This window comes from Rhinolophus sinicus, linkage group LG18, assembly GCF_036562045.2.
Source record: "Rhinolophus sinicus isolate RSC01 linkage group LG18, ASM3656204v1, whole genome shotgun sequence".
NCBI classification, from domain to species: Eukaryota; Metazoa; Chordata; class Mammalia; order Chiroptera; family Rhinolophidae; genus Rhinolophus; species Rhinolophus sinicus.
Window position 1 is genome coordinate 4247710 of NC_133767.1, and position 14216 is coordinate 4261925.

The 14216-nt window shown below is 50.6% G+C and overlaps 1 protein-coding gene across 2 annotated transcripts in view; it reads right to left on the bottom strand.

The window, feature by feature from the left end:
* Positions 1-14216, bottom strand: part of XYLT1 (xylosyltransferase 1) — a 335332-nt gene that overhangs the window by 111964 nt on the left and 209152 nt on the right. The gene's annotated exons all lie outside the window — the stretch shown is intronic.

The window sequence follows — 14216 nt, forward strand, 5'->3', positions numbered from 1 at the left end:
ATCCTACTGCCTTTAGGACGTGGCACAGATCTGTAAGAGAAATCGGACCGGGCCGCTGTCAGCTCTGAAGGAGAGACGTCACTGGGTACATCAACCTGAAAGAGGAGCCACTGTCCCAAAGCTGGCCCTGGAGGGGACGCCCTCCGAAACCACAGAGAACGCTAATTGTCTGATAAATTGACCCCCATTGCTAGAGAAACACATGGGCCCTGAGTAGAAATTCTGAGGGGACACTCCCCTGTCAGTTTTCCTAAATGTGCCTACTAACGGCTCCTGCGGGAGAGAATGGCGAGGTACCAATTGAGCAGCCAGGGCTGCTGCTGGGGACAGGGTGACACTCAGCGTGGCTCCTCCTCTAGGCGGGCACACACCCCTGGGGGCCAAATCCCACCTGCCCCTTGTTTTGTAAATAAAGTTTTATTGAAACATGACTATGCCCATTCTTTTAGGTACTATCTACGGCTGCTTTCATGCTACCATAGCAGAGGCGAGCAGCTGCGATAGAGCCTGCCTGGGCTGCAAAGCCGACAATATTTCTATCTGGTCCCTTAAGAAAAAGTGTGCAGACCCCAGCTGTCCGGGAGACACCCCTCCCCTGAGCCTGGTGCCGCTGGCGGGTGTCCCCGGCGCACCCGTTCTGTTCGGCGGCCCCCTTCTTGTCTTTGCCCCGTCTCCCCTGGCATCAGGCACCAGTTTCCCCTGTTCGGAGAAGGAGGCCCTACGAAAATGAGAGCCGACACTAAGACCCCCCGTGGCTACTCTGTAAGCGGAATATTGCTGTTATTCTCATGTTACAGGCGAGGGAACTGAGCATCCGTTAATAGTGATTTGCCCAAGGTACCCCAGCTACATAGTTGGTGGAGAAGCTGGGGTTCCAAGCAGACGAACCACAGACCTCACGCCCGGGCCAGTTCTCGGCCCACTTCCAAGAAGCTGCAGAGACCTTCACACCCCATCTCTGTGCCCCCTTAAACACTGCAGCCTGGCTTTGTACCACGGGATCTGGCTCCCTTTTCATCCACTCCCACCCAACTCCCGTGTTTCCCCGAAATCAGACCTAGCCGGACCATCAGCTCTAATGCGTGTTTTGGAGCAAAAATTAATACAAGACCTGGTCTTATTTTATATTTATCTGGTATTATATTATATTAATTACATTATATTATATTATAAAGATCCAGTCTTATATTATATTAAAATAAGACCCGGTCTTATATTAATTTTTGCTCCAAAAGACGCATTAGAGCTGATGGTCCGGCTGGGTTTTACTTTTGGGGAAACATGGTAAATGGATCAGGGAAAGACCTGTCACCTGCAAATGGCCACCTTCAGGCTGGCTGGTAACCCCCTGGCTGGCAGGGCGATAATGAGAGGGACAGGGCAGTAAGTAGGAGCCTAGATGCACCAAAAGCTCGGGGCCGCAGGGGCTGGCGGGCAATGGGGTAGGAAGAAGGAAATAAAGCGACGCCGATAAAGGAGAGCTGAGTCCGTACTGGGTCACAGAGCGGCTGCTGGTCACACACAGGGGCTGATATTCTATCCCGGCGGGTGACGGAGACCTTCCAGTTCTGACACCTGGTTCTGATCTTTCTTACCTCCCCGTACAGACCTGCCAGAAATCCCCAGGCCTCCGTCCTTGCACCCCACTGATACTGCTCTTCTCCCTCCTCTCTGTCCAGAGGCTCTTCAGGAATCCTAAGCAGCCTCTCAGGTGCATGTTCTGAGCACCTGCCGTGAGCCCGGCCCCATGTACTCAGTGATTCATTGGTATTACTTATTGGTACTGACAATTACCCCCTAAGGACGTAGGCACCTCACTTGCCATTTAACAGAAAGAGCAGCCAAGGTGCTGTTACGAGATTCCTGAGCATGGACCAGGGTCCAGGCACCGGCCAAGCCCTTCTCGGGGACATCTCATCTGCGCCTCAGAAATAACTTCCAAGGCAGCTACGGCCACTCTCCCGTCTCACAAGTGGGAAAGGAGCTTGGAGGTGTTCGGTACCTTGCCCAACGTCACAGGGGAGGCACTGAATGTACACGGGTCTGACTCTCACACTTGCTGTGGTACACTAACGCTTCCGTTCGGCAGAGAGGTAAACCAAGGAGCATTCAGCTCCCCCTTCAATATGGGGGGAGTGAGAGGGGTCTCTCCCTGTTTGCTCGTATTAGCCTAGGTTGGGATGGAGCTGACGGAGGGATGGTATTCAATAAAGTGCTCGACAAATACTATAGTTCTCTTCCTTTTAGGCACGTGATAGGATTGTATAATACTTCCCATCCCCTGCAAGTGACTGGAGCCACATTTGGCCACAACCCTCTTGCCCCCAGAGCATCGAGCCACACCCCTGCAGGGGGGTTGGGGGGGGTCCTGCAACCCTGCGTGAGGCCGGTGTGGAGCAGAGACACTACCAACGATCCACAGGCAGAAGTAAATGTCTGTCATTTTCCACCACTGAGATTCGGGGATGTTTGTTACTGCAACATGGTCTAGCTCATTCTGATTAATACAGGAGCCAGTCTGACCTGCTTTCTTCCTTCCAGTTGTCCTCAGGTACAAGAACCAAAGTGGTTTTTTTTCCGCCTCTCACAGTAAGAAAATCAGTTTGATGACTCCCACTGTCTAAGAAAATGAATTTAAATTCTGTCCCTAAGCCCGTTCTCTAGAAGTTAACGAGGAGGCAGAGAGAAAGCAGAAGAGCCTCTGCCCTTTACAGCCATCTGCATCCTCTCTCATCAGACACATCCTAAGTATTATTCTTGGGCTGTTCTCTTTCCTCATTAACTGAGGATTGCAATTTGGCCCCATGAGCAGAAAACCTCCATAAACTACTGATTTCAAAGCTCATGCTCGCTAGCTAGCACTTCCTGGCAGAACCTTAGCAAAACCAGACACAAGAAACTCTGCCATCAGAGGAGCTAATCTGACCATCAGAGAACGGCCGAGTCCTCTGGTTAATTTGTGACATCAGGACCAGGCGTCACTGTCGGTTCTAACCCGACTCCTGATTTATGCACGTTGTCTACGCAGAGGCCCCCCCACAGTGGGGACGACTGGCTCGGTGGGGCCCAGTGGCCTTCCGCCTGGCCCCAGACGTGACACGCAGCTGCCTCAGGAAATCACAAGATTCGCGTGTAAGAGAGAAGGGACATGTCATGTGGGAGACCCTGCTCGCTGCGCCATTTGTCGTGCGGGAGACCCGGCGGGGTCTCTGCTCCCGCTCCCCATACAAGAACACAGGACATGGTGAGGCCAAAAAGGAACACCCACGGAGCCATAGGTAGGGGAGTCATACCACTATATTCTCGCTGGCGGCACTATACTCTCACTGGAGGCTGGATCCACACTGTCCGCAAACCGCCATCCACGCTTGCCAGCCCAGCCACCATCTTCTTGCTAGCCCCCCATTTTCTGCTAGAGTAGCCACAGCAGTTATATTGTGGCCAATGGCTCACTGGTTACAGCTGACGGCCAACTAGCCACAGCTGATGGCCATCCCATCACAGTTGATGGCCATTTACTACCTGAGCCAGCACCTGTCTACGTGAGGCCGAGAGCCTGGAAACTGCTTTCTGGGGCTCTGCCCCCACAGGACATATTTAGTCTTCTGGAAGGAAGAGCTCCCAGACATGAGACCGCTTCCAGAAAACTCAGAGAGAGGCACAGTCGGGGGGAATTAGATGTGGTTCAGAGGCCTGAGAATTCCTGTCACACCGAGTCAATGCTGTGTTCTGCAACAGCCCATGAGTTTTCCCTCCTTTTTAAAAAAATTTTCCTTTAAAATGTTAAATGAAGGCAGACACAAGATCTGCCTCCGACACATGGGGAAGTGCACGGTACACTATTGCTCTCCACGGGCGTGGTATCTGGAACACATCTGTCTTGTATAATGGTGGCTTTATGACCAACAAGACCCCATCCCCCCGGCCCCCGGCCCCTGGAAGCGACCGGTCTCCTCTCTGCTTCTATGGACCTGCCTATTTTATTCCTCATCTAAGTGGGACCCTGCAGTTATGTGTCCTTCTGTGACTGGCTTAGTCCATCTAGCGTCATGTCCTCCAGCTTCATCCATGTTGTCGCAAGTGGCTGGGCCTCCGTCCTTCCTAAGGCTGAGTCATACCCCTTTGGGGGCTAGAGCACCTCGTCTTTATCCATTCCTCCCCTGACGGGCATGAGATAGCACCTCGCTTTCCCCCTAACTCTTCCCCTAACTGCCAAGAGACAAACAGGTGTCAGCTCTTCTCTCCTTTCCCTGGGGACCCACACCCAGCTTCCCGTCCCTAGGAAAAGCAGCCGTGGGGGTTTCACGGCGAAGGCATACAGAGCGATGGTCACGTCCTCAGCACCCACGGGCCCTCCTGTGCCCTCAATCCTCTCCTAAAGAACCAAGCAGGCAGCGCTGGTCCTGATTAAGGGAGGGAGACAAAGACACAGGGAGGTAAAATCATTTGGCTGAGGTCACGCTGCTAGAAATAAAGGGACTCAAACGCTCCGTGCCTCGGTTTCCTCATCTGGAAAATGGGGATGACGGTACTTACCTCCTGGGTATTCTGGTGAGAATGAATGTGCGTACAACTTCCTGAACGTGCCCACAACCCAAAGCAGGAGGGAGAACGAGCAGCAAACCCGGATTAGGTTCACTAGCAATTAACATCGGGCCTCCACCATCTCGGCCTGATGGTCTCTGCCTGGAGGACAGATTGTTTATAATTTCTTCATTATGATTGACAGCTGTGTCCCCTTTACTCTTAACCAATCCAACATGCTCACCTTGGGCTGTTTATGCAAATGCAACCCTTTGACTTATTTTAATGTACTTATTACAATGATTGCATTCAAATGTTTGCATGAGAGCTTGAAAACTCTAATTGCTCTGCTGCTGCCTTTCCTCTAAGCTGCTGCTAGAATCCATTTTTATTCTGAAGAAATAATTAAATGCAATAACGTCCTCCATTCCCATTCAACCTTGGGCACGTTTAGAGCCAATTTCAATCAGGTAGAAATATGCTAACCACAATATGGCTCTGAGAGGCAGGTTACGTGAGCCAGGCTTCTGCTGCCTGAGACGCACCTGGGTCCGCTGGCCCTGCCCTGGTTCTCTTCACACCCAGTCCTCAGGATGGAGCTGGACTCACTCCATCAAATGACTCTGGGCCCCATGGCCTTGTGTTGAATGGGTGGAGGTGGGTGTCATGCCGGGCGACCTGCAGGGTCTCTGGTCCCGCTCCCCACATAACGCAGGATATGGTGAGGCCAAAAAGGAACACCCACGGAGCCATAGGTAGGGGAGTCATACCACTATATTCTCTCTGGCGGCACTATACTCTCACTGGAGGCTGGATCCACACTGTCCGCAAACCGCCATCCACGCTTGCCAGCCCAGCCGCCATCTCCTTGCTAGCCCCCATTCTTTCTCTCTCTCTTCTCTGCTAGCGTAGCCACAGCAGTTATATTGTGGCCAATGGCTCACTGGTTACAGCTGACGGCCAACTAGCCACATCTGATGGCCATGCAATCACAGTTGGCCATTTACTACCTGAGCCAGCACCTGTCTATGTGAGGCCGAGAGCCTGGAAACTGCTTTCTGGGGCTCTGTCCCCACAGTGGGTCACTGCGTTTCCTAAACTATCTGCTCATTGATAGGCCTTTACTCTTCTTTTTGTGTCAAAAGGACACTGGACAGAGACGGACAAGACCTGGGTCCTCGTCTTGCTTGAGCGACAGTCCAGTTTTCTCCTCTGTAACGTGGTAAGTCCTGAGTGCGTGTTGCTAAACAGTCTCTGAATCAGCCATTATTCGATATGATCGACGAATAAAGAGCTGTCCTTTCAGCTCACTGTGAAATAACATGAGGGATAGGAAGCCGAGGCACAGACGGACACTCCTAAAAGCATCAGGTCTTCTCCCCGCCTCTTCCTTTGACCTGATCTGCAACAGCTTTTGGATTGGGACACAATTGTTTCATCACCCTGTGCCTCAGTTTCCTCATCCGTCACCGAGTCTGAGGCTGGCGATGAGAAAATGTCTGACGCCCAGAACAGTGGGTGACACACACAAGGTGTGTAAGCATCAGGCACCTATTAGAATGTACATGCACCGCGCGTCAACATCCCAAGCTCTGTCCCAAGCCCTCTGCGTGTACTAATTCATTTAATCCTCCTGGGGACCCTAGGAAGGAGATGCGATGTTATTCTCCCCATTTTTCAGATGGGAGCACTGAGGTTCGGGGATGGGAAGTGTCTACATCGAGATCTAGGAGGCGGAGGAGGCAGGATCTGAACCCAGTGGCCAGGGACAGAGCTCTCAGCACCTATTAGGAACAGGGATGGTGCCAAAAGGACACCCTGGCCAGCTGCGCTGCTCAGACGTGAGGTCACCGGTCCCACCGCCTGCTCCTCACAACCAGTTTACGATGTCCTTTGTGCCACGTGGACACACAACCGGATGAGTCACCATTTGCTCTGGAACTCGGTGTCCAAGGCTTCCTTCCAATCCCCAAGGTGACCAAGGCCACTGGGAAGGACATGGGAGGACAAACCCGTACCTGCTTCCCACAGGACCTCAGCGCCGGGTAGACGATTAGCCGAGCAGCAGTGTGAGTGGCGGGGCCCAGTTAGGGCGGGCCACTGCCCAGGCTGCCAATGCCAATAAACCTGAAGAGGCCCCTGGTCCAGCTCATTAGCATGCACCGCACGGGGCTGGGCTGCCCACTTAGAAACCTGGGCCACGCTGGGCACGGCAGGCCCTGCTTTGAGAGAACCCTCAATAATAAGCCCAGTGCGGTTTAGCAAATTTATTTCTGTTAGCGCAAAGCATGGGGTGTGGAGGGAGGAAGCTGGATGGACGGAGCTGGCTTGGAAGCCAACCTCCGCCGCTTCACCTTGAGACAGAAGCTCTCTGTCCCAGAGCCTCAATTTTCTCATTTATGAAAAAAGGGGGTAAGAAGATGTACGCTGCAAAGGTGAGGCAGCGATGAAACCACGTGGCACACATATTTAATTGTAGCTAACAGAAGAGCAGTTCACAATGATGCTTGGTACTCAATGGATATTGTTTTTGGCTGGCGCCTGACCACTGGGTGAGCAGACCTAAATCTTTTAGAAAGGCAGGGTGGTGAGGTATGGTGCGTTCAAATCTGGCCTCTGCCACTTGGCTACTGGTGTGGCCCTGGACACAGCAGCTGACTTTGTGAGCCTCAGTTTACCTCTCTGTAAGATGGGCATAATAACTCGTACCTCCGTGATGGGGCTTTTATGCGAGTTACAAGTTACTACATGTAAAGCTTTGAGCATAAAGCCTAGACCATAATAGAGAACTTGCTGCCAGAGAATTCATGCGTGCAATGAGCCAATGTGGTGGTTCTCAAAGTGTGGTCTGTGAGCTCCTGGGGGACCCTGGGACCCTTTCGGGGACCCTCCAGGTCAAACTATTTGCATCACACTATGAAGACGTTAGTTCCTTCTTTTCACTCAATCCCTGACAAGCATACAGTGGAGTTTTCCAGAGGCTACAGGACGAGCAAAATCGCAACAGATTGAAAGCAGAAGCGAATGTGATACTCCAGCTGTCTTCTATTAAGCCAGATATTACAAGGATTTGCAAAAATGTAAAACAATGCCTCTCCGTTCACTACATTTGTTTTTGTTGTAAAAAAAATTCAGCTTTTTCATAAAATCTTTACTTACATAGACATGTAATGAAACACTGTTATTTTAAGTAAATTACTAACCATTTTAAGAATGCCTTAGTTTAAATTTCAATAAATAGAAATAAGTGATAGGTATAACCTACATAAACAAAAACTCTCTGCGATAATGTCTGAAAGTATAAGGGGACCCCTGAGGCCAAGTACATTGGAGAACGGCTGACATAATACATATTCGTAATCCTAAATATCTACTCATTAATGAAAAAAAAAAAGGTTTAGGACCTTTTGAAGTTGGGTGTTTCGCTATATGCCAAGCCTGTGGATTTATATTTCACTCGCACACACAATAAATACACAGAAGATATTAGAATCTAGGTCAAGTGGAACTGGGGTGCTAAGAAATCCTTTTATAGCGAGAGAGAGGCAACAGGAACCATCCTCAGGAGGGAGGACAACCAGCTGGAAAGATCTGCCCCTTGACCAAACTCTGAGCCCCTTCTCAACCAGGCCTCAACCTCGGCCTCTAACGACAAACAAACGGTCACATGGTTCTGACAGCTCAGGGCCACATCCCTGGGATGCCTCCAGGCCCCCGTGAAATGCCTGCCTGAGGAAACACAAGGCTGCCAGAAGCACTTAGGTTGTTTCAGCCAAGCCCTAAGACAGGCCCTGGGTCCCAGCCTCTGTGGGAGGGGAGACGGCTACCCTGGAGGCACGCCAGTTTGCAAACCCAGGTGGGTTTCACACGGACCAACCTGCCCTTCCTGCTTTTTGGCATTCTCCCCTTCCCTTGTCATTTGCTCATGGCTCCCTTTAAAAAGCCTGGTCACCTCTGGATACACTGCAGCGGAGTTTAGTTCATGCTGGACTCTTCCCTATTGCAACAGTGTTTTACTACTTAAAATCTGTCTTACAGCTTTGTTTATCTCTGACACTGCCCAAGGCCACATAGCCTGGAACTGAACCCCAAAATGCTGAGTTCTTGGGGCCTCACTACAGAGCCCAAGGGAAACGTGCTCAGAGCCCAGCACAGGCCTTGACCCACAGGCTCCTTCTAGCCCCACCAGGCGGATGTGAGTGTGACAGTTACAATGACCGACCCGGTCTGGCTTCCATAATAAAGCCTCCTGGATACTCTAAGACAGGGTTTCTCCACTGTGACCCTCCTGACACTTTGGACCGCTGACGCCTTACTGTGGACGCCGTCCTGTGCATTGTAGGCTGTTTAGCTGCACCCGTGACCGTCACCCATCAGACGGAACACCCCCGTGATGACCAAAAAGGTCTCCAGACATTGCCAAATGTCCCCCGGGGTCACAAATCACCCCTGGCTGAGACCCATGGCTCTAGGAGTAAGTGCTCGGGGGGCCACTGCTGGCAGACTCAGCTGGTCAAACCCCGTTCCCATCCGGAAGGAACAGTCCCTGGGCACCAGCCAAAGAGGACAGGAGAGCTGAGCTGAGGGAAGGAGATGGCCAGAGAAAGGGGCCCAGTTAGCCCAAGGAGGGTGTCCCCTGGGGAGGAAAGAAGGGGTCTGGAGGTGGCCAGGGACGAGCAGTAACTGCATGAGGAAAATGGCAGGAGGGTTAGGGTCCCGGCTGAAAAAGGGGTGGCCTGAGGATGGGTGGGGCATTCATGCAGGCACTGGACAGCCCAAGCTGACGGCACGTCACTGCATTTAACCCAGAGGTCACACTGCGGGCCCAATGGCTCCATCAAACGCGGAGATGTTTGGTTTGCTCTGTAGAGTGTTTCCATTTCCTTAGGTTTTAATCTCCGGCATTTCAAAATCTGGAGATTTCATCTAAAAAATCTGTATTCTCTGCCCTCTCTTGATACATCAGGGGACCTGACAACACTGGGCTCGGATTCCTACGTGTGACAATCGTGTGGGGCTGAGCAGTGGCCCAGTGGTATCGGGAAGGGGCATTTGCTCTCCAGGTCACCACAGCTCCCTTCCAGCCTGGCCCATGTCCCCTCAGCCACCTGCACGCTGGGAGCCTGAGAATTGTGACCACTTGAAACTAAGGACCCAGGGTCTTCAGGGAACTCGATTTTCTGAGCCTTGTCTCAATGATCTCAGAACCCTTGACACATCCTGTGATGCCAGGGCGTTGATGGAAGAGGGACAGCAGATCCCTAGCAGTGCATACGGGAGCATGCCTTGCTGAACAGCTCAGGTTTAATGATGGTGGCCAGGAACCCAGCTGAAATTTACATATGACACAGAGAACTTCTGAGTGATTTCAACGGAACCGGAGTTTCCAGGAGAGTCACTACCGTTTAATGCATGGGGAAATTTCACATCATTCAGCGTTTTTACCACAATTTCAGAAAATGACATCCTCGATGGCTATACGAGCTGCAGGTGTTAAGTCACCAATAAACACACCTGTGATCCACCTGCATTTGTAACCACTGAATGCCCCCTGAGCTTTTCATGTGCCTTCCAGCCCTGGCTACGCAAGGCAAGGTGGGTTGCATCCCCTTGGCGTTTCTTAGAAATGCAGGGTCTCGGCTCCCACCCCCAGGTCAGAATCTGCATTTTAATTCAACCCCCAGGTAATTCTATTCACCCACACAGTAAGGTCTGAGAAGCCCTGGTCTGGGGTTGCTTGATCATTTACAGAACGCAATATACATTACTTTTATTACAGATTAGTTTTCTATATTCCTTAGATTATGATTAGGGCAGTATCTTGACCTGTTTTAGGGTTGTGAGTGTGAGTAGGTGACAGTAAGTATGGATTTCATTTCAGGATAAAAGGGAGATTTTTAAAGACGTGCGCGTTAAGGGGCTGGCTCTGACAGGGTGGAGAAGGGCTGGTGGATTCACTCCAGAAGCTTTAATTGGGTGTCTACTCCCCGCGAGGCAGGGCAGGGGCAAAAGATAGGAAGTGAATTCAGACACGCTTCCTGCCGTTGGGAGGTGTGGATGCTGGAGAGGGAAGTGGGTTATGTGTACACAATTCATCTCTGTGCAGGACCAGAAGTGAAAAGGCGGGTGGAGACGGCCGTGTGCCAGGGGTTTCGTCAGGAAGTGGAAGCCAGTTGGGGGTTGGGGAAAGCAGCTTTCTCGCCTGATGTTGAAAAGAAAGTATGTTCATGAAGCAAACAAAGGAGTCAAGTGCAGGAGGGGCCAAGCAGAACTTTAGATGTAACTTATTACTGACAACTATCGTAACTAACACTTATCGAACATTTATTGTAAGAATTGTGCCCAACGCTGGACACAAATCCTCTTTAAAAAGACCACAATAATGTGTTAACCAATGGGGGGGAAATCCTTTCATAAATGTTTATGTGTATCAAACCTTCACATTGTACACTTCAAATATCTTACAGTTTTATTTGTCCATTATACCTCAATAAAGCTGGGGGAAAAAATCCCGGAACACTTTTGGGTAGATGCTATTAGTATCCACACTTTCCAGGTGAAACTATGGAGGCACAGAGAGGTTAAGTAACATGCTCCAAATCACATAGCATGGTTATAAAACAGACACGTTACTCCCATGGGTGTTAAAAACTAGCCTTGTGCTATTAATCAATAAATCAGCTAACAAGTGCTGGCAAGGATCTGGGAAAAAGGAAACCCTCGTGCACTGTTGACGGATTGCAAATTGCTACAGCCACTAAGGAAAACAGTATGGAGGTTATCTCAAAAAATTAAAACTAGAACTACCATATGACCCAGCAATTCCACTTCTGGGTATTTACCCAGAGAAATCCAAAACATTAACTTGAAAAGATACATGCACCCCTATGTTCATTGCAGCGTCATTTACAACAGCCAAGATATGGCAGCAACTTAAATGTCCATCAATAGACGACTGGATAAGGAAGAGGTGGTCCGTATATACAATGGACTATTACTCAGCCATAAAAATCTTACCATTCTCGACAACATAGATGGACTTAGAGGGCATTATGCGGAGTGAAATAAGCCAAAGACAAATGCCACATGATCTCACTTATATGTGGGATCTAAAAACCAAAATAAATGAACAAACAAAACAGAAACACACTCATGGACACAGAGAAAAAAAACTGATGGTTGCCAGATGGGCGGGGGGTTGGGGAGTTGGGTGAAAAAGGGGAAGGGATTAAGACGTACACATTGCCAGTTGTAAAAACAGTCACGGGGATGCAAAGCAGAGCATGTTGGATACAGTCAGTAATACGGTAATAACTCTGGATGGCGTCAGATGGGTGCTCGACTTATTGGACGGGTCCCTTCGTAAGGTACAGAAACGTCTAATCACTATGTTGTGTACCTGATATCAACATAATATTGTATGTCAACAGTAACTGAAAAAACAACAACAACAAAAACAACTAGCCTTTGTGGAGTGCCCCAAGTATTTCCAAAAAGACCCCTAGGGGGCGACACCACCTCCACTGAAGACCCTGGAGGAAAGGGATCACGGAGGGCGGCTGACGTCTTTTAGGAGGAGACTTAGGAGGAGACGGTCAACCCGTAGAAGGTTCCTTAAACCACTTGGGTCCTGGAGTCAAGTCCTCTCGCCTCACTTCCTCTGTCTCTGTGACGAGACGAACCCCAGCTCTGTACCCTCCGAACCCCAACACGCTCTTTGGCGGTGTTGGCTTTTCCTACACACCTTCTTGGTTTCTCTTGCCTCAACTCCCTGGAAGCTGTCATTCTGGCCGTCACCTTCTTAACATGTTCCCATCCTGTCCTCTGGGAAAGAGGCACTTAAGGAGACAAACGGGCCTCCTGTTGATGAAAGACACCCAGCTTTCAAACGCATGTTTTGCATCTGCTGGGTGCCCCTCCCCGGCGCTCCCCCCCACACACACACACCCTGCCACAAGTGGGTAACGAATGACACACTTGTAAGCTCATTACTGCAGAGTCTCTAAAGGAATGTAAATGCTCACGGAGCCAGCGATATAAATAAGGAAAGACGCCTGTAAATAAATAAATAAATACATATACACACACGCGCACACACACACAGAGTTAATTTATATTATCTGAAAGCCTGAGCATGGGAAAGGCAGCTAATATTGCCATCTATGTGACTTCAGAACTCAGCCGCCCAGCAGCTGCCAATAAATTATTTTTAGTATGCAGAGGTACAAATGAATATGCTGCTGTCGCCCCCTAAATCTCCCTTATGGGCTTGTGTTTGCCTTGCCCCCCCCCCACCAGGGACTGGGGCTTCCAAGAAAGTTTCCGTTGGCCCAGGGCCCAAAGACGGCTCCTGTGTCGCAGGCCGGCTGCCTGCAAATGGTGGGTGCCCCACTGGCACTTCCTGTTTACATGCGAGCTTGGCATGCCCTGGAGAATGGCCACCACCACCGGAGGGCCACAGCATTAAGGGGACAGCAACGCCCAGGCCCAAGGTGATGAAAAGCGATGTCTGCATCCTGACTGAGGGCTGCCGCCCCCTGTGTATGGGATTGGAGGTGCTGCCCTTGGCCACACCGTCCACTAGACCCTGACCTTCTCTGTCTAGATTCGGGGTAGACACACAAAACCCCATCGCAGCTAACTTTTGTGTGTACCATCGCCCGAAAGGAAGGTTCTGGGCACCCCCTTCAGATGGAATGCATCCAACGCCCAGCTCTCAAAAGGCTGAGCAAAAAAGAGGCGATCGGTAATCGTAACCCACTGTGAGACGCTGGACACTGTGCAAAGAGTGGGCTACAAGTGCAAGCTCTGGAGTGGCTCTTCTGGATCTGAAACCTGGCCCAGCCACATCCTAGCTGTGTGACCTTGGGAAAGTTAGTTAACCTCTCTGATCTGAGCCTTGGTTCCTTCCTATGTGAAATGGGAGTAATAATATCTACACCTCATAGGGTTGATGAGAAGACACGTTGCTTTAACCACTGCCCAAAGCACAATCCACAGCACAGAGTGAAGCAATCAAAAAAGGCAGCTGTTACCAACATTTCATCCAAACTTTCACACACTCATTCATGTGTATTTACTGAGGGCCAAGTACGTGCTAGCCACTGTCTCAGGCAGCAGGGCTGTGTGTACGAATCAGACAGACAGATGCCTGCTCTCAGGGACCTTACATTCTAGGACACGGAGATAACCAACCAACCTACCAACAACTGAGGAAGATAAACAGGGAGTATAAAATGTGTTACGGACGCAGTGCTGAGCGTCTGTTACATGTTTCTATGCACCCATTTTAAAGATGAGGGAACTGAGGCTTGGAGAGGTTATATAAGCAGGTGCAGGGGCCAGGACCCCAGAGGTGGGAAAGTGAGAAGAGGAGCTGGAGAGAGGCTGGGTGCCTGGGCGACAGGGGAAAGGGTGCTTTCTGCCTCCTCCTGCCCCTTCTGTCCTCGAGAGTGACACTCCTCCCCAAGAGCAGTGCCATCCGGGGTGGGTCCATCTGCTACTGGACAAGTGCCTTCCTCGAGGGGCTGAGCAGTGGCACCTTTCTTGGCACGACCAGCTACACCTGGACTTTGGAAGTCTCTCTGGACTCAGGCAAAGGAGCTGCCCTTTATCTTCAAACGGCCCGTGAAACAAACCCTGCAGAAGGTGGTTCTGGAAGGCCCGGGGGACCACAGTTGTTCAGGCCACTA